The sequence below is a fragment of the Anser brachyrhynchus genome (genome assembly GCF_964034855.1).
Source record: "Anser brachyrhynchus genome assembly, chromosome: 20".
In the NCBI taxonomy this organism is placed as follows: Eukaryota; Metazoa; Chordata; class Aves; order Anseriformes; family Anatidae; genus Anser; species Anser brachyrhynchus.
In genome coordinates, this window is record NC_137713.1 from 7,991,289 (window position 1) to 8,009,126 (window position 17,838).

General features: G+C 45.6%; 1 long non-coding RNA gene across 5 annotated transcripts in view; it reads left to right on the forward strand.

The window, feature by feature from the left end:
- The window catches only part of LOC308180859, an 84,505-nt gene that overhangs the window by 29,487 nt on the left and 37,180 nt on the right, over window positions 1-17,838 (forward strand). The window contains exon 4 of one of the 5 annotated variants that reach the window (XR_013941216.1): window positions 3,138-4,337. The exons of 3 other annotated variants lie outside the window; for them this stretch is intronic. This is a non-coding gene — a long non-coding RNA (uncharacterized lncRNA). Of the gene's footprint in view, window positions 1-3,137; window positions 4,338-17,838 lie in introns of those variants that run through there. One more of the 5 variants, XR_013941220.1, reaches the window with a different exon arrangement.

The window sequence follows — 17,838 nt, forward strand, 5'->3', positions numbered from 1 at the left end:
GGGACACTTAACCTGTCCACAGTATAGATCACCCAACTGTACTACAAGAGCAAAGACAAATTTGCAATACCTTGGTGATCTGGATATTTGTGACTGCATCTGTGCATGTGGAATTTGTGGCTTAATGAACATCTGAGAGGGGATTCGAGGTCCTCAGGTTAAAGGCCCATATCCTGTAAAACACCACATTATGATTATTATATTCCTCTTCATTGATCAGCTGTCAGGGAGACAGACTCCAGTGCCACTTCGCTGATGGAACGGCAGCAATACAAATACCAGCGCCGCTCCGTAGAGCAGCTTGCAGTAATGCTGCCAAGCGCAGCTCCAGTAATTGCTTGGCAGCGATACAGGCAGTAGTGCTGCCCCATTGATCAGCCGCTCGTCACCGAGGCTCCAGCGACGCTCCGCCGATCGCTCGGCACCGCTGTGGCCTCCAGAGCTGCTCTGCAGACCTGGCTCCAGGACATCCTCGTCCACCTGCTGGATGTCCTGCCCCAAGAACCACGTCGGGCTGCCCAGATGGGGCCTTGATGATTTATTTGGTTTCCCACCTGATTTCTTTCTCAGCCGCGGTGGAATATGCTGCACTAATGCAAAGTTACTCCACTTGAAAGCCTGAGGCTCACAGCCTGTTTTTCTGAGTACTTGCCACAGTCCACAGCCCTCTGCTCTGCCATCCAGTCTGATTCCAGTACTGCTCCATGGGTGGACAGGAATAAGTCTTTAAAAATAATAAGAACAGAGATACAACCGTGTCTGCAAGTGAATCGTTCCCTAGTGTTTCAAAGGCTGGGGGTGAGAGGTGGGAAAGGAAGTTGATCTGAAAAGCAGCCAGAACAGGCTGCTGGTATTTTAGCAGGGGACTCCCTAACAAATGTGCTCCTTTCACCTGGCTGATTGCTCCCGAGGAACAGGAAGCGTGCTGGGGGAGGCAGGCAGGCGAAATAACTGAGCACACGAGGTGAGTTGGCACGGGCTGGTTTCTATGCTGTGCCGCTGGAAAAGGAACAGATGAAGGTGTTGCTCTGTTCTATCCTGCGGTGGCTGGTCCTGCTCGTCCCGACCGGTCTCCTGGGGCTGTACATCTCTTGCTGGTTTGTGTACATGTAGTGGGGGAAAATGCCCCCATCGAGGCTCCTACTTTTTTTTTTTGTTTGTTTTTTTCTTATGTTCACCTAGGAAAGGCTGTTTCTGAGTTCAGCAAAGCTTGTACATAATGAAGGGAATCTGGACTTCTGCTGTGAGGGACATTCACCAACTCCAGCCCTTTATTTCTTTTTTCTCCTGGGGTTATGCTGATGAACATACTTCACGGTTAAATTCAGGTGGCTGGTCTTCTCTCGGTGTTACTTTTTTTTCTGTTTTGTTTTGTGTTTTATTTTTATTTTTTTTCACCCCAGGACAGTTCAAATGTGTTAATTACCCTGAGGTAAAGAAGACATCTTTTAATGTGAAGGCTATCCCTGCATATGTGAAATATTTAACACTTGGTACGCTGAGACTTGCTCATCAAAGTATTTTTGTTAGCTTCAGGGGTAAATAATGTTTGGCTAGGAAGATTTAGCAGGCACCAGAGAGAGGGTGCCTTCATGCAAGGAAATCACCCAAACACCCCTCCAGTTTGCAGACTAATTTCAATATACCCTGCGTGTCTTGTTCTACCGTGCTGCTAAGCACAAAGTGCAAAGTGGGGGCAGATACTGTGCTCCATGGGAAGAATCACATTTCGTCTTGTAAAGTTTATTAGCATCCTTTCATATGTAGCAAATATTCTATTGGCTTTTACAGAAAGAAAACCAGTTGATTAAGTTGTAGATTCCTGATTTGAGACATGCATACGGTTAAACCCTTCATGTTTTCTTTACAAACTAATTCCTGGCCAATTTAGCTACATGAGGCAAAGCCTTCACTGATGGCTCCCCAGCACTGAAGCTTTGTGGAAAACTTTAGCCCAGTCGATTAAAGGCTATATCAACAACACAGAGGTCTTTTGAATCTTGGTATAACTGCAATGCTGAACAGTTTGTTTCTTTAAAAAAAAAAAAAAGGAAAACTAGAAATAATACCATAATAAAGCAGACAATTAAAAACTACAAGGAAATCCATTTTAGGGAGATTTTTTGATCCATGGTTCCCAAGAAGAGTTCTTTTTTTATGGCTCAGAAATTCAAATACTGAAAAACTGAGGAGTTTAGACAAAATACTTTTGGTTTTAGGCATTTTGTTTTTCAGGAAAAATAAGGCAAAAATTTTCCACACAAACCAACATTTTTCTCAGCCTCTCATGTTTCCTTGGAAATTTTCTTTAATTTGTTTCTGTTGGAGAACTCGTGTTCCACCACCACCAGGGGAAGGATCCCCAGCCTACCTGACTCAAGTCCTCAAAAGCAAGCTGATGCAAAGTTACTCCACTTAGAGGTGGTTCTGTGGGCAGAGGAGGGTTATCATCAGTGCAAGCATCTCACAGATATTCCTGTGCACTCTTAACCTTTCTTTTTCTAAACCCTTTACGCATACTTACCGCTCCACAGATCCCAAATGATGGTGACTTGTGGACATCTGATGAGTGCTGTGCACGGCATGCATCAAACCATGGTTATGTGCATCTTACGGCTTTGCTCGAAAGTTTGCTCTTTGAAGATATCAGGAAGAATTTCTTCCTGGAGAGAGTGGTCAGGCATTGGAAGGGGCTGCCTGGGGAAGTGGTGGAGTCCCCATGCCAGGAGGTACCGAAGAGAAGTGTGGATGTGGCACTGAGGGACAGGGTTTAGTGATGGGACTCGGTAGGTCAGGTCGATGGTTGGACTTGATGATCTTGAATGTCTTTCTAGCCTAGGTGATTCTGATTCTTTACTTAGCGAAGGTTTGTCTGCGTACCTCAAGGGTTCCTGTTCCCTGTGAATGCCTCTCCTAGTCCTGTGACACAGCACAAGGCTGGCTCATCAGTGAGGAACGAAAGAGGACTCCTATTCTTGAAATGGTAGCTTCGCATTTATGAAAGCTGGAGGTTACAGGACGAGCCAGGAAGGAGTACATATAAAAGAGAGGATTACTTTTCTGCTGGGAAGAAGTATTTTGCAGGCAAAAATGGTGTCAGTTCCTAAAAGCTTAAATCTGTGGTTTTCCTCTCGCAGTTTGGACTTCAAGGAGTGTCTCCACCTTTAGTTACATGGTAAAGAAAGTATTACGTATGAAGATTTGCAGAAGACGTGCCTTCCCTGCATGGTTTCCGTTGCTGAAGCAGGGTGCGGATTTCCCTGGGAGCAGGAGGGGCAGGGTGCTGCTCTCACCCTCTGCCCCGATCGCCCAGGTGGAGGTCAGCCCTCTGCTGATGCCACCCCAAAGTGGCTGTGTGTGTCAGTGCCCCTCTCTCCCTGCCACCGTCCTCGTTACAGCAGCATCCGACCCTGAATGCTGAGGGCTGGTGTCTGGCTTCCCTCTGTGCTCTTTTGGCACATGTTATGCTCCAGTTTCCAACATGTATTCAGATGTTAGTCAGGAGTACCAAGACGCCCTATTTTTACAGAAAATCAATGGGGTTTAGCTGTTAAGTGCTTTCACCTGAGACTTTTAAAAGTGTCCCCCATCAATAACAAAACAAAAGCAACTAGCTGTGTTGCAAACTGGGAGCCTGCAATCTGGCTTTGGTTGTAGGACTAGCACCGAGATGTCAAAAGGTGCACACGGACCCATCTCCCAGCAATGAGCTGCACTGGCGAGTGCAAGGGATTATCTCTGAGCTGTAATTTCCACAGAGGAAAAGTTCACACTGGTCTTAAAACGTTTATTCTCACAAAGTGAGTGTGCTGCAGAAGCAAAACACTCAGCCTTTTAATGTCTTGTATAATTAAGGACCACTTTATTTTCTCTTTTTATTAATGACTTACCTTTAATGTTAGCCCGATGACACAGTTGTGTAATTTAATGTGAAATGTATTATTCAGCTAGCTGCCGCCTTACAGAAAGGTTTTGACAGGCTGTAATGGTTTTGGTTTCAGGACAATAAACAATCTTTTCTATAAATGCTGGGAAGAAACTTGAAGAAAGTGAGGTGGCTCTTTTAGTAGTTTGATGGGATTTTGTATTTTCTTAAGAAAAGTATAATTAAAGAAAAATACAGCCTATCGTAGCAAAGGCAAATCAGTTATTCCGTTCCCAATTCAGAGGAAGAATTTAAGCATATGCCTAAGTCTCACTGGGGACTTGCCTCAATGAAGCTTATGCTCTCTTGACTCAAGACTGAGTTTAAGCAATTATTTACCCTTTGCATAGTAAAATTTGCAGAAAGAGATATAGCATCTTTTATTAAACCAGTGTTTTGTAAGGGACTTCAGCATGTGCACAGTCTTATAAAACACAAGTTGGAGTCTGTGGAAAAGTAGCATTTGATTAAATTAAACAAATTTGTAACTGCTCCCATGGTTTCATTGAACTGGGGGCAGAAATATTAATAATTAATTGGTTGCATGAGGAGCTCTCCTGTGGGAGCAAAGGATTTGATTCAGTGACCCAGGCCTAAATTCCACTTGCAGAAGCAAAAACATCATATAGGGGAAAAAAAGGAGAGAGAGCTGCTTGCAGCCCTGCACTCAGTACTTACTACCAACTGAGTGAAAATGTGCAATCTCTTTTTAGTGCCATTTTCTTAGAAAACACAGGCGGTGCAACCAGCCTGTGGCACTCAGTTGCATTAGATCTGATGGCTGATTTCCTCCAAATTGAGCGGGCATTTAAAAACAACAACAAAACAACAGTTGACTTAAGTTTTGTCAGAAGAGGTGTCCAGGCAGAGGTGCCCTTAGCCAGGTCAAGGAGTGCCATGGGAACCTCGATGCCGAGGCGCTGCAGGGGCACAGATTGGACACGTGCCTGAGCCACGGCCAAGCCCTGGTGGGAGCCCAGGGCTGGGCACACGCCTCCTTCAGGCAGGGGCTCTCTGTTTTTCACCAGCGTCCAAGCTGGCTGCCCTGCACTCTGTCTTAGTCACCTGCATTGATCTCTGATTTTGTACAGACAAGAGACTCGCTTGTACCCATGCAAAGTGCTATTGATACCCATCCCTGCCCATGGGACCCTCATTTCCCAGCTGAGGGTGTCTGGAAGCAACGCCTGGCATCGAGCAGTTTAGGTGCACCGTTACAGGTTGCTTCTCCAAAGCCAGGTCCTCAGCACTTTATATCACTCCCCCCCAGCACCCCAGCCCTGAGGAAAGGGATGTGCTTTCCCTATACCCGGTCCTGTAGCACCCAGCCATCCCTGCGGTCCTGCCCACCTACGTCCCGTCCCGGCAGCCTGACCTGGGGGAAGGCGTGGGTTATTGCTCCTGTGCTCAGACTAAAGGAGTGCCCAGGGCTGTGCAGAGATGTCTGTGGCAGAGCTATCAGCTGAACCCAGACGGTCCCTAGCAGAGGGCAAAAGCTTAAACCACAAGGTCCTGCCTTCCCTTCCTCCCCATAATAAGCAAATAATTTGGAGGCGAGCACATTAAAAGGAGGGGAAGAGAGCTCCACGCGGCAGGCCGTGCTGCTTGCTGCCTGCCCTGCAGGAAGTCTCAGCAGCATTTCCAGGGCCTCGCGAGTCCTGTAGCTAGACACTGGGTACAGGGGAATGGAGAGGAGTTTGTCTCACGTCCCCTGTACATTAGGCAGCACTGATATGCTTAAATTATGATCTTGCAATTAAAAACTGTATTAAAATCTTCTGCTGGTTCTGGAGTGGGAAGCTGTAGTAAATCAGATAGCTACATGGAGACTCTTAGACAAGTTACGAATTATTCATAACCAATTATGTAAATTCCTCTGGAGCTGTAATAGTAAAAAACATCCCAGAGCCCGGTACAAAAAGTGGGTTGGTTTGGTTACCCCCAGAGAAGGAGAAGCACTATTATTGTTTAAGTCTAGTCTGTAAATGTGTTAATGGATCCACTCTGAAGTATCTGAGGGGAGAAAGAACAGACGCAACCTATTAACTGCCCATGTCCTAGTAATCATCGAATAAATTGACTTTTATTGTATCCAAAAGTAAGAAATCTTCTGGGATAAAAAACCTTTTGCTACTTGGCTGCTGATAATTGGAATCAACAACTCAAGGAATTAAGGAGGCTAGATCAGCTACATGCTTTTAAAATGATTTGCTGCTGACGTATTGCCAGTTATGCACTCCATGGGCTAATCTCTAATTGTATTTTCATGTATGGTTCTGGACTGAGTGGGTGATTTATGTGACACACAGTTTGATCTACTCATCACCAGCCCTTAATATATGGAATTTGCCATTCCACGTCGAGCTATTTGTCCAACAAATCCAATCTGCTGCATTTGGTAGTGGCTGAAGCAAGTCCTTTCAAGGAAGCACCCTTTGCTAAAGCAGGCGGGCAGAGGGGCTGCTGAAGGCAGGGGTGGCTGCTGGTGGTACCCTGGGTATTTCCACCAGCGAGCTGCAGGCAGCCCTGACCTCTCTGTGGAAGCAATAGAGGCCGGTGGCGCTTTCCAAGGGCTCCTCAGAGCCACAAAGCCATTGCCTTTGTCAAGTGTTGGGGAGCCGCGAGGCAGGAGCCGACAGACAGCACCGAGACCCTCGTGTTCGGAGGGAACCCCTGCGGTTTAGGCTCCAGTTCAGAGGCCAGGAAGCTGCAAGCTAGCTCTGCTCTGGGAGCTATCGAATCAGTTACTCCATCTCTCTGAACTCGTTTCCACCCACTCCTTCTCTTGCATAATTAGACTGTAAGCTCTTCAGGGCAGGGACCATCTTTTTATAATCTGTTTTGTGTAACACCTAGCACAATGGGGTGCCAGTCTCACCTGAGGCATGTAGGCACTGCTGTGTTATAGATAATTAGGATTTTTTTTAGGCACCACTGTAGTACAAATAACCAGGGTGTTTTTTTTGTTGTTGTTTACTCTTGGCCAAATCCTGCTTGCAAGCTGAAGGCACGCAGCGAGCAGAGGAGCAGCGGATGCACAGCAGGCGTTGTGGCACAGGCTGAGTTTAGAGAAGAGCAAAACACCCGTGTGAGCTTGTGGTGATGCCAGCAGAGCTCTGCAGGCCTCCTGCTTTATTCCTGGCTCGGCCACTGATTCCAGCATTGCTTTCAGCTAGCCTCTTTGTTACTTTTCAGCAAACTTTCCTTTCTAAGAAAAGTAGAATTAACGACCGGCTCCCTTATTAAGGGCTTTGGGAGCTTCAGCTACAAACACCGAGTTTGTGGAAAAATATTAAGAAATTAGGGTAAATTCTGTTTAATTCATCCTCATACTTGCATAGATGAGGGGATGTTCTTACAGCACATCTGTAACATACTGTATTCTGCATGGGCAGAACCAGGGAGAAATAACAGAAATTCAAGTACCAGAAGTTCATGTGTTCATCTGACCAGCCATGTGTGCATATATACAGGTGTGTGAGAAATGCTTTTTTTTTTTTTATTTTTATTTTTTAAAGTCACAGAACTGTTCTTTGTTTCCTTAATCTCACCGTAGATGGTTTCCTCTTTGCATGCCCATTCTGTAATTCCCCCAGCAGACATCTGTCAGGAATACACAAAAACTAGCACAGCTTTGATGCAACAACAGAATCCTGGAAACTAATCAAGAAAAAAAAAAAATTGCCCTTGTAAAACTGGGTCTGTAATTATTATGGGAGCCAAGATATCGAGATAATAAGGAGACAGCCCTAAATAACTTGGGGGAATTACAGAAGGTAATAATGTACTGCACCGCTGCCAGACGGAGTTAGACAGACAGAGTGGCTATGGGTTTTGGCCTGGGTTCTGCATTGTGTTAGAGCGGCTCCGCTGCTGCCAGAGCGAGGAAGGTGAGCGAGGCGCGGGGCTGGGCAGCCCTGCCCCGGCGGTCCCTCGCCCCGCAGCCTGGGGGGGCTTCAGCCCTCCTTCCCCCTGGGAGCTGGAAGGGGCCGTCGCAGGGCAGCCCGAAACCCGCTGTGATTTCCAGGACCAGCTTTTCCTTCCCATGGCTGCTTGGCTGTGACATCTCGCACCCGCTCGGTGCCAGCAAACCTGCCTCGAGTGCAGGCATCTCAGCCATAGCCCCCTGCGACGCGATAGCAGCGTGGTAGCCGGCCGTGCGAAACAGGGAAAGGGTTACCAAAAAAAAAAAAAAGAAAAAGAAAAAGCAAAACTGTTGCCGTCTCTGAGGGAGGGAGTGTCAGCTCGGCTTTGCTGGTTATGGTAAACTGTTGTACACAAGCTCGTATCCTCAAACAGGAATCTCTGTGCCAGAAAAGTCCAATGTAGCCCTGGAAAACAGATGGTGTGGGAGCGAGCTAATCAGGAGTGGTTGCCCTGTTGCATTCGTGCGCTGCCAGAAGAGCCAAGCCAAGATTGTGTTGCTTTCTTTCGCAGCCACCTTCAGCGGGGCAAGAGCGGCCGGGTAAATTAGCCTGCAGTGCTGCTGCAGCTAGCCTGCTTCCAGTACCGGAGCGAGCTTGTTGAAAGCTGGCATGGGCACCTCGGTGCTGCGGTGTAGACATATCCTTTGGGTGTAATAACAATAGAAAGATGAGATATGTAGTTTTCAGAGGTTTTGGAGCAATAGGGTGTTGAGATAATACAGGCAATCAAGCTCAAAATATATCTGGTGGTGGTTTCTAACCCTACTGGTATTTCTCCTCGGGGTTCAGTGTGTTAGAAGAGGCCAAGGGCATGTTTTAAAGTACTCAGAACCCACAACCAGGAGTGAAGATTTCCAAGGATCTTAGCACTCGTTTAGACAAACAAAAATCAGTCTGAGGTACAAAGCTGCTCTGCAAACTGGGGGCTGAACTCATTTGGAAATTTGGCTTTTAAGTGCTGCCGATTTACTATTCAGCAAGACAAGATCTTTGCATCCTTTTCAGCATAGCAAATGCTATTTAAAGGCGCAAATGCACACATCTTATTAAACAACGTTTCTGTTTCGCTGGGTTTCCTTACTCCAGGATGGGGACCTAGGGCTGCTATCCCTATAGAAGACTGACTTCAGCCCTCAGAACTGAATCTTAAATAGCAACCTCTTCACTCTTCCCCTTAATCTTGGAGATGCATTAAAATACTCTGAAATAGAAAAAACACACGTGTGTGAGCACTGGAAATCCCAGTGAAGCCTGAATCACCCTGTATAGCAGCACTTTCCAGGGACACTTATTACCTCTCCTCTAATGTCCTAGTACTCAGTAATTGTAGGAGCATAGCATGCTACTGCTAAGTGTTTTTAAATTAGGATTTAAAAACTTCTCCTGTGGCTACCCCTGTTGATTACGAATCTGTTTTTTTTCCCTACCAAGACCCAGAATTTTGGCTCCAGCACCCTCATCAGTTGTAATTACTGTGCCCTTTTACATGGAAAATGTGATCAACTTCAGCTTGTCTGAGCTGCTTCATCCATCTGCACCTGTGGCTATGGAGGGAATGGCTCATGCTGGAAATTCTGACTTTATCAGAGCGGCAATTATTAATCCTAGGGAATCGCATTTAAAAATACCTTCCTTTTTATTAGTATCATTAAGAGAAGTCTTGTCCTTGATGACCTGCTAATAGCTTATCCTGCTAATTCCAACGTAAAGTATAAAAACCTCTTTAGTTTGAATCAAAATCATGTTTTAAAGACATAGGAATATAGTTGACAAATGAATCTAATTCACTGGGGGTAAATATGGCCAAGGTATATCCCTTCACTCCCTGCTCTCTTTGAATCCTGTTTAATTCACAAAGAAAAACAATAGGGGTTTTTTTGAGTTCAGTGGATTTCTGATTGTGTTAATCCAAGGTGGTCTTTGTGGCTCTAGGATTCAGGGTGAGCTTACGAGGGTCTTACGAGGTTTGCATCCATCAGGAACTTGAGCTAACTTTGCCTGCGTGTCCTGCATCTTGCTGCAGCTCAGACCAAGGTTGGGATACTTCAGTGGCTTTGGTTTCAACACAAAAATTTCTTCCAGTCAGGTCAGGAGGAGCCACTCCAAGGTCTGATCTTTTAGATGACTGTTCCAGCTGCTGCTTTTTACCGTGGATTAATTGAGGTAAAAAGACAAAAGTTCACAGTCTATGCAAATAGGTACAAACACGGGGAGAGAACAGGAACAACTCCCAAGCCCTGCAGCAGCCCTGGAAGGCACTGCATGTCCCCTCCTCCTCTGCAGCACGTGTCCCCCTGCCCTAAAAGACCTGTGTTCAGATTAAACCTGTCCAAGAAGCTAGGACGTCCACCTGCAGCTGTCAGATCAGGCACCAGCTCGCATTGCTGGACCCTGATGCAGTTCCCACTGCTCTCTGCCCACGTCTGTGCAGCCATCCCAAAGCCTGCAAACATCCTGTGTTTGCAAGCCTCAGAAATCCGCTTGTGCAGGGGAGAGGTGTGGCATGAGTGCTCCTTTTGCAATAACAAGCTTGTCTTTCCACCGATTCTGCCTGGGTGGCACAGCAACCACAGGCTCTCATCATTAGCAACAATTGGTGGGTCCCAGATTTAGCTCTGTCACCGCAAACCCTGTCTTTTGCTCGAGCGGTCTCCAGCTTTAGCAAGTGGCAACTCCCTTAATTATACATTTTTATCTCCTCCACCCCAGCTACTGCACTCGGGGCTGGGGGAAGGGAGGAAAGAGCAAAAAGGAGGAATCAAATGGGAAAAGTTAAGTACCCGGGTGCAAGGAGCACTGCAGTCCATCTTACTGGCTATAACTCCATTCCCTGCAGCAATTTTAGCAAGGGCTTTGGCCAAATGATTTTTCCTTTCTGGATGTGGGGCTGTAGCTTGGGGCTGTATTTTGGGGCTTTTCTCCCCCTTTTCTTCCAGCTCAGGAAGGCTTTTTTTGCAGCTCCTCCTCTCTGGCTTGGCTTGGGGTGAACCCAGCTTTGTCCTAAGCCCACCGCCCTCTCCTTGGGCATCCTCCTGCCCCGGCCGGGGGCTCTCCAGGGCTCTCATCCTTCCCTGTTCCTTTCTTTTTCTTTTTCCTTTGCTGCCCCCTATCCCCCAGCCTTGCTCTGCCGTCTATCACATGAAGCCATAATTTGCTGCATAGGCATAAAATACTGTGAACTGCTGCACCTTTTGCACATGGATAGGTCAAAAAGAAGTGTAGCAATTTGCTTGAACATGTGCACGGGCAGTATTAATGCAGATCAGTTGCAAGAAATAACGTAATACAGATTTGCCAACGTATGTATTGCATAAATGCTGACAGGTGCTGACAGAAGTGTGTGCGTAAACATTTAATAGCACTGTTAATTCATAGCACAACAGTTGCTGTTGGCATGGTTTGGAATTTATTATATTTTGCTATTTATTCCTAGTCAGCTTGTTGTCCATCATCCTTCCAGATGGCATGTCTACCGCGATTCCTTCCTCCTGAAATTTGCATGATGCTTTTCCTGCGAGCAAGGCAGGGTGGCCGATAGCTCAAGTTGGGCTTGCAGACTCCAAAGCCTCCTTTCTTGCTCGATACGAGCCCACTTCATGTCTGTGGAGAATTCCCCTAATCTCTTTATATCTTAATTGCTCTCTGTGAATAGGGGGAAATAAATATTTCATTCCCTTATAGATGCATTTCCCTTTTCTGTTTTTCTTTTCTAATCTATTCAGATGTACGTGGTGAAAACCTGGCCCCACCAAAGGCAAAGGCAAAACCACCGCTGATTTCAGTTCAACAAAGATTCACCTTAACTGACTCTGCCTAAAAGTTAGGTACCTTGTCCAAGATAATCATCTAGGCTCCTTTTATAGTCCCTGTCGAAAGGTACTGGCACCTCCAGCATCAATTCACCCTCCCCGTCTCAGATAGCTATCTTGGGATGGGATGGGATGAATAGCCCTCCGTAGGTGCAGTTTCTCTCTCCATTGACTGCGGTGGAGGCTGAAAGTTTGAACTTAAACTAAGTTTCGGGTGGCTATTTTTTTCTTGTCAGTGACAGGGATGGCTTCTTGCAATGTGGTGGCACTCCCCCGTGCCAGCTGAAAAACGTCAACCTGCTGCAACATTGCCCGTATATTTCTAGCCGGAGCAAAACTTCAGTGTGATTGGCCTCAGGTATTCCTCTGCAAACACTGCTCAGGTGGCCTTGGATTGTGCCTTGCTCTGGCCACCTGCCAGCCTCACTGCATTAAGTCGTGACAAATTTCAGAAGCAGCAGCAAGATGTGTGTGCATATATATAATATATATATATATATATGCTGAGCAGTGCTTTGCTGGTTTTTGCCAAGGGAAAAACTGAAGCAGAAAACTGGAGTGTGGGTTTCAGGTTTTGCTTTTCTCAGTGGAAAAACTGGACACTATCAAATGACACGAACAGCTTTCCGAAAACATTTTCTTTCCAGCAATGAGTGAGAATGGGGCATTTTCACCATTACTCTCCAAAGGTAGACAGTAACTCGGTGGTGTTTCAGGTGGGAGGGACAGCAGATGTCTGCTTGGGGGTCTCAGTCCATGTTTGCTCATGCTGGTCATCCAAAGCATGGGAGTTTGAATGAAAAGGGGTGTGTGGCAGCCACTAAGATAGATGCCTGGTGGGATTTCACCCACGATTGAGGATGCTGGTTAGGAAGTGCCATTAATGAGGACACTCTCTGAAGAAGCAATCGCCTTAAGGGTTTCATTTAGTTTCAGCAGGATCCCCATAGGAACTGCAGCATGGCCTCCTGGTTGCAGGGAGGGAATTGCTAGCTGCCAGGTCAGGGTGGCCATGTGTGCTGATTTACGGCCCACAAGCCACTGGGATGTCCCACTGACAAATGAGAGGGAGAGAAGTTTCTTGGCTTTAACGGAGTCGCCACATAGGAAAAGTCAACATGGAAAAAAAAAATCAAACCTTTGTTCCTCTGAATTGTGAAAATGATTTCCTCTGTGGGTGTAAATTGGCGGGGGATATTCTGATTTATCAGGTAAGGAGTTGGTCTAATGGGCAGTAAAAGCTTCAAGTTTTGGCTGTAACTCGGGTTAGTCCTCTAGGTAGTCACACAGGAGGTTTTGCAAGGGGATCAGAAGGTATGACTCTTGGGAACCCCAGGAAAAATAAACATAACCCAAAAAGCTGTGAGAGATTGTGTGACAGCCTCTGGTGAATGAAAAGTGGCTGAACACCAGGTTTTTCTCTTTCACAGCCATAAAAACCAGGCTAAGGAGGCTGTCCATTACATCTCTTCTATGGTATCACTCCCTGTGTTTGACATAGCTCACATGATCTACGAACTGAAGCCTGGTTTTGATTTAGCACTGTTTATTAACCTAACGGTGCTGACATATTTTAGTGCAACATATAAAATCTAAGGCTTTTTCTTAAGCTGAGGAAATGAGGTTATGTGACATTGATCCAAAATGGAGGGGAGCATTTTAGGTTTCACTTGAACAGACAAGGGGAACGAGGCAAGGGAAGTGCAGTCCTTCTGTCCTCCCTGCCAAGTCCTCTGCAAATGGGGCAGAAATACCAAGTCTCGGTAAGTCCTGCACGCATTTAAAACCAGCTGTAAATGACTTTAAAATTTTAATTGAGGCAGTAAGAAAATCAAAATAACAGGTAATGCTTCAGATACTCAGCTCATGCTCAGGTCTGAAAACACTTGGACACAGATGCCCCGTGGCTACAGTGAAAGTACAAGACCTTGTCCCCATTTTACCAAAGAGGAAACTGAGGCCAGAAGGTGGGGGAATGATGAGTCTGACACTGTGGTGATTCAGTGGGTAGAAAGGAGCTTGGTTCTCCTGATTTCAGGCTTTTGCAGGTCCTTATGGAAAGCCACCAGTGCTTGAAATGTCAGTTAAGGATAACATTACTAGAATTAGGGAACTATAGAGCTTACTGGCACAAAATAGTGATCTACGGACAGGCAATGACAAGCCATTAATAGACCTAGTAATATGGATTTGCATTAACTGTTTGGAGGTATTTTGTAAGCACCTTGGCTGCGTGTCAAATCACTAAGCCGGTACATTGTTCCGACATCGGAGTTACTGTTGTTGGTGTGAGTCCAGAGCTGCTGTGGTTGTGCAACTCTACCAAGTTCTTGCTTTTCTCCTGGTTAGCTTTTGAATGGAAGTCCTTTCCTTGATTTTGATAGCAGCTATTAAATTTGGCTGCTCTCACTCAACATTGCCATGCTTCTCGGAAATAGGTCAGTGGTTGTGTAACTTCCATTCATCCGTCCATACAGAGCAGTTAATTTCCATTACTGAGGTTTCCCAACATCATAACAGAGTTGCATTAACGTGGCTTATCTGTGATAACCAGTGCAAACTAGTGCAGGAAAATCCACGAACAGAGCCAGTCCTGTTTAATTCAGTCTGGTGACTGAACATTACACCATTATACTCCACCAGCGCCGCGTCGGGGTGCAGCCACGCCGTCTTTCAGCTGCCTGCTCCTCCCCACACCATTCCCCTCCTGAGCTATACTGCAGTCTTCAGCCTCTGCCTGGATGCCCACCGGCTGTATTCTGATCCCTGTATCTGCTGGGGTTGGCTGTCACAAGTTACCACCATCAGTTACCGTGTGATCTGAGCAAGCTTGGTTGTAATTTTGCCAAATTCCCTCTATTCCCATCGTGGCTGTGGTCAGCCAGCTTTGTCCTGCAGCTGGCCCAGGAGCCCGCTGGTGCAGTCCTGCCTTTCCCACCACTCCAATCACCCCGTGAAGAAGGGCTGAAGGAGCTTGCACATTGCCCCATGTAATCTTGCTGCTAGCTGACGTTTCTCCTCCTTTTCCTATCATTTATCCCAAATCCCTTCCTTTTCATATCCCTTCATTTCCTCCTGCTCTGTTTTTAAGCCTTTTCTTATGTGACTTATTGTCTAGAACAGCTTCCCTCTGTGCTTCTCTCCTCTTTCAAATCCTTCGTTAAACCACAGCTGCTTCAGCAAGTCCTCCTTTTCAGAGGCAGTAATCCCCATTTATGCCGTAGCCCACAAACATTATCTGGTGTCATGTCAAGCATGTGTGCAGCCTCTAAGGTAGCCTGGTGAGGTTTCTGAGAGAGAGCAGAGCTTCTAAATCCCTTTGAAATGCAATAGAAATCAGGCACCTAATTCTCATTGGTTTAAAAATCCCAAATCTTCTCCTGGGGCAAGGCGTGCGTATTGATCTAGGTGATGTGCTCCAGTACCACTGTACAGTGCTATGTGAGTTTTATATTGAACCATTAATCATTTGAATGCACAGCAACGTGCGAGTTAAGAGCATGTGCCCAATATTAAGATGGGCTGATTTAGATGTGTCTCGTGGGGCTGGTTCTTGCTCAATTGCTCATTTCCAGATGTGATTTTTGAGAAAGACAGAGCTTGCAAGTGCTGTGTCTGTCTTGTGTTAAGGATCCCCCATCTTCGGTACCTATCCCCATGTAAGTGGAATTACTCCCGGCGGTGTCAGCAGCAGCAGGACTGTAGACACTTTGCTTCTCACTTACGTGCTCGCTGTGAAGCAGGTTTGCTACTAGCCAGAGCAGGTGAATTCCCTCTGTTCCCACTGAGGCTGTTGCTTCCGGAGCCCTGTACAAAAGGTGACTTTAAGCGTCGTGGAAATGTCAGGAATTGTTAGCCAGACGTGTTTCTCAAAGGAAAGGAGATCTGAGCTAGGATTTACGAGGAGCGTGGTACAATCATAAATGGGTTTAGGACTAGGACTTGTCTTGAGTGTGCCTATAAGGTAGCCAGGTGGATTGTTGTCTGGTGGGCAGAGCAGGGGGGAACAATTTAGGTGGTAACATTTTTGTGGGGAGCCAGTCAGATCTTAAGTCCTGAGCACTTCTGAGAATTTGCAGCCTCCTGATTTTTGATGCATTACATTTGTTCCTGTTAGCGATTTAATCCCCGGGAGCATCGTTAGAAGTAGTCTGTGGGTAGATGGGACTCTGTCTCTTCCTGGTGCAGCTCCCAGGCGACTTTGGCCTGAGAAAAAGTGCTACCCAAGTAAATTCAAACTGTCAGTCATGGGTAGCCCTTAATGAAGCTTGTGCTAGATTCAGCTCAATTAGAAACCCACTTCGGGGGAAAAAAAAAATCTACTGTGTCAATGTTTATCCAGTAGAGTAAAAGGCGAGTGCTGGGAAGGAGCTGTGGTCTGCGGGCTCACGCCGGGCTCAGCTCCCCCCAAGCCATGGCTGACAGCAGATCCGACGCAGCACGTTCGCGGGATGTGTTCTCCTCCATTAAATAGATGAAAGGTAGGAGAAGGAGAAGAGGCTAATTCTGATCAATTGCCAAAATCATAAAATGTGGAGAGAGAGGAAGAAACCTGCCATAAATTACCCTGTGCTGGAGCTGGGGATTAAACCCAGGTCTGCAAAATTCCAGTCAATTACTGCGAGCATGAGGCCACTTGCATCTGCTGACTCCCTGCTCCGGGTACTCCTCTTCTGAAGCAGCAAAGCTACTTGCAAAGTGTGAGAGTGGCAGAATTTGGACTAGTCAGCACTGCTTTTCTAGGCGATGCAATTCACGCGAGCCCTTGAGTAACTAAGGGGTGGCAGGATCACGTACCCCCCTGCTGCTGGAGCCCTGCAAGGAATCCATCAGCCTCATGAGTTCCCAGGCAGAATTACTGCGCTGGGTTTGCCTGAGTGGGGTTCACTGGTGCCGTTTGTGCAAGCAGGGTGGCGACTGAGTGACTGGAGAGGATGAACAGAAGCGAGGACAAGCTTTCCATTACCAAAGATCTGGATTTATTTCCATTCAGTTGTTACAAGTCAGAATCCATTCTTTTCATTTTTATTCTTCCTTGCTGTGACACCTTTAAAATCCACGGTACATTTAACTTTTGATTTTCATTTAATACCCTTTAAAGTGATCTAATGCAGACAGATTACGGATGGTAAGGGATACTGTCCTTTGGTGGAAATGCCCTATTTAATAAAATATTGGAAGACAGATTAGCTACTCTGTACATTAAAAAAGAAAGATATCCTAAGTTTACATGCTATCACAGTAAAACTTTATAGGCCTATCAATTTTAGACAGTCACAGTCACCTGAAATTTTCAAATCACTTTGCAGAGGTAGCTAGCTATCCTAGTTTTGAAATCAGAAATAGTTGTTGATGAAGTTTGCAGTATTTAATGTAGATCTATGTAAATTGCTAGGGGAGGGGGAGGAGAACAGTTTGATCTTAAAATATAATTTGGACTGTTCTCATCTTCTCTTGTAAAAGCTGTTTTGATCATTTGTTGCCACCTCCCAGTTTTCAAACATCTCAAGTCTCTCAAAAAGTTCTGGTACTTTTAAAGATAAGGATCAAATTTTATGTATTTTTGTCTCTTAGTTCTCATGCCTTTGACATTCAGGTTTGCAAACTTTTCCCCCTATCAAAGGGCTTTAACGTCTTTCCTTTTTTATTTTTAAATGAAAATTGACATTCTCATTTGATAATGTGACTCTAGGAGCCAAGGCTTTAAGAAAAATGCCAAATACCACAATACTTATGGGAATTTGCAACCTTATTATTAATAATGGGCTTCTCTCTCTTCTCTTAAAGTCTTCTGAGATTTTGATGTTTTATCTAAATCTACCCAGATTCTTGTGACCTTTGAAGGTGGGGAGACAGTGGAGAAGCACTTCCTTGGGAGAGGAACTGGAATAAAACATGGATCCAGTTTCCATGTTGGACCTCTTTAAACATCAAATATTTTCAGGTCTAAGGTTCTGTGGCCTGGAGTCTTGTTTTTCCCCAACTCCTTTTTGCTTTGCTGGTAGAATTAAGAATTTGATTTAACGTTATATGCCTGAAAAAATAAAGCATTTAATTTACATTTTACAAGGCAGTTATTGCAGGTTAATTAAATATCAATTGAGTGTTATAGGCCATATTAAGATTTATTAATAACCCAGGAGATAAATCTCCTTGGAATTCAATTAAATGAAAATCA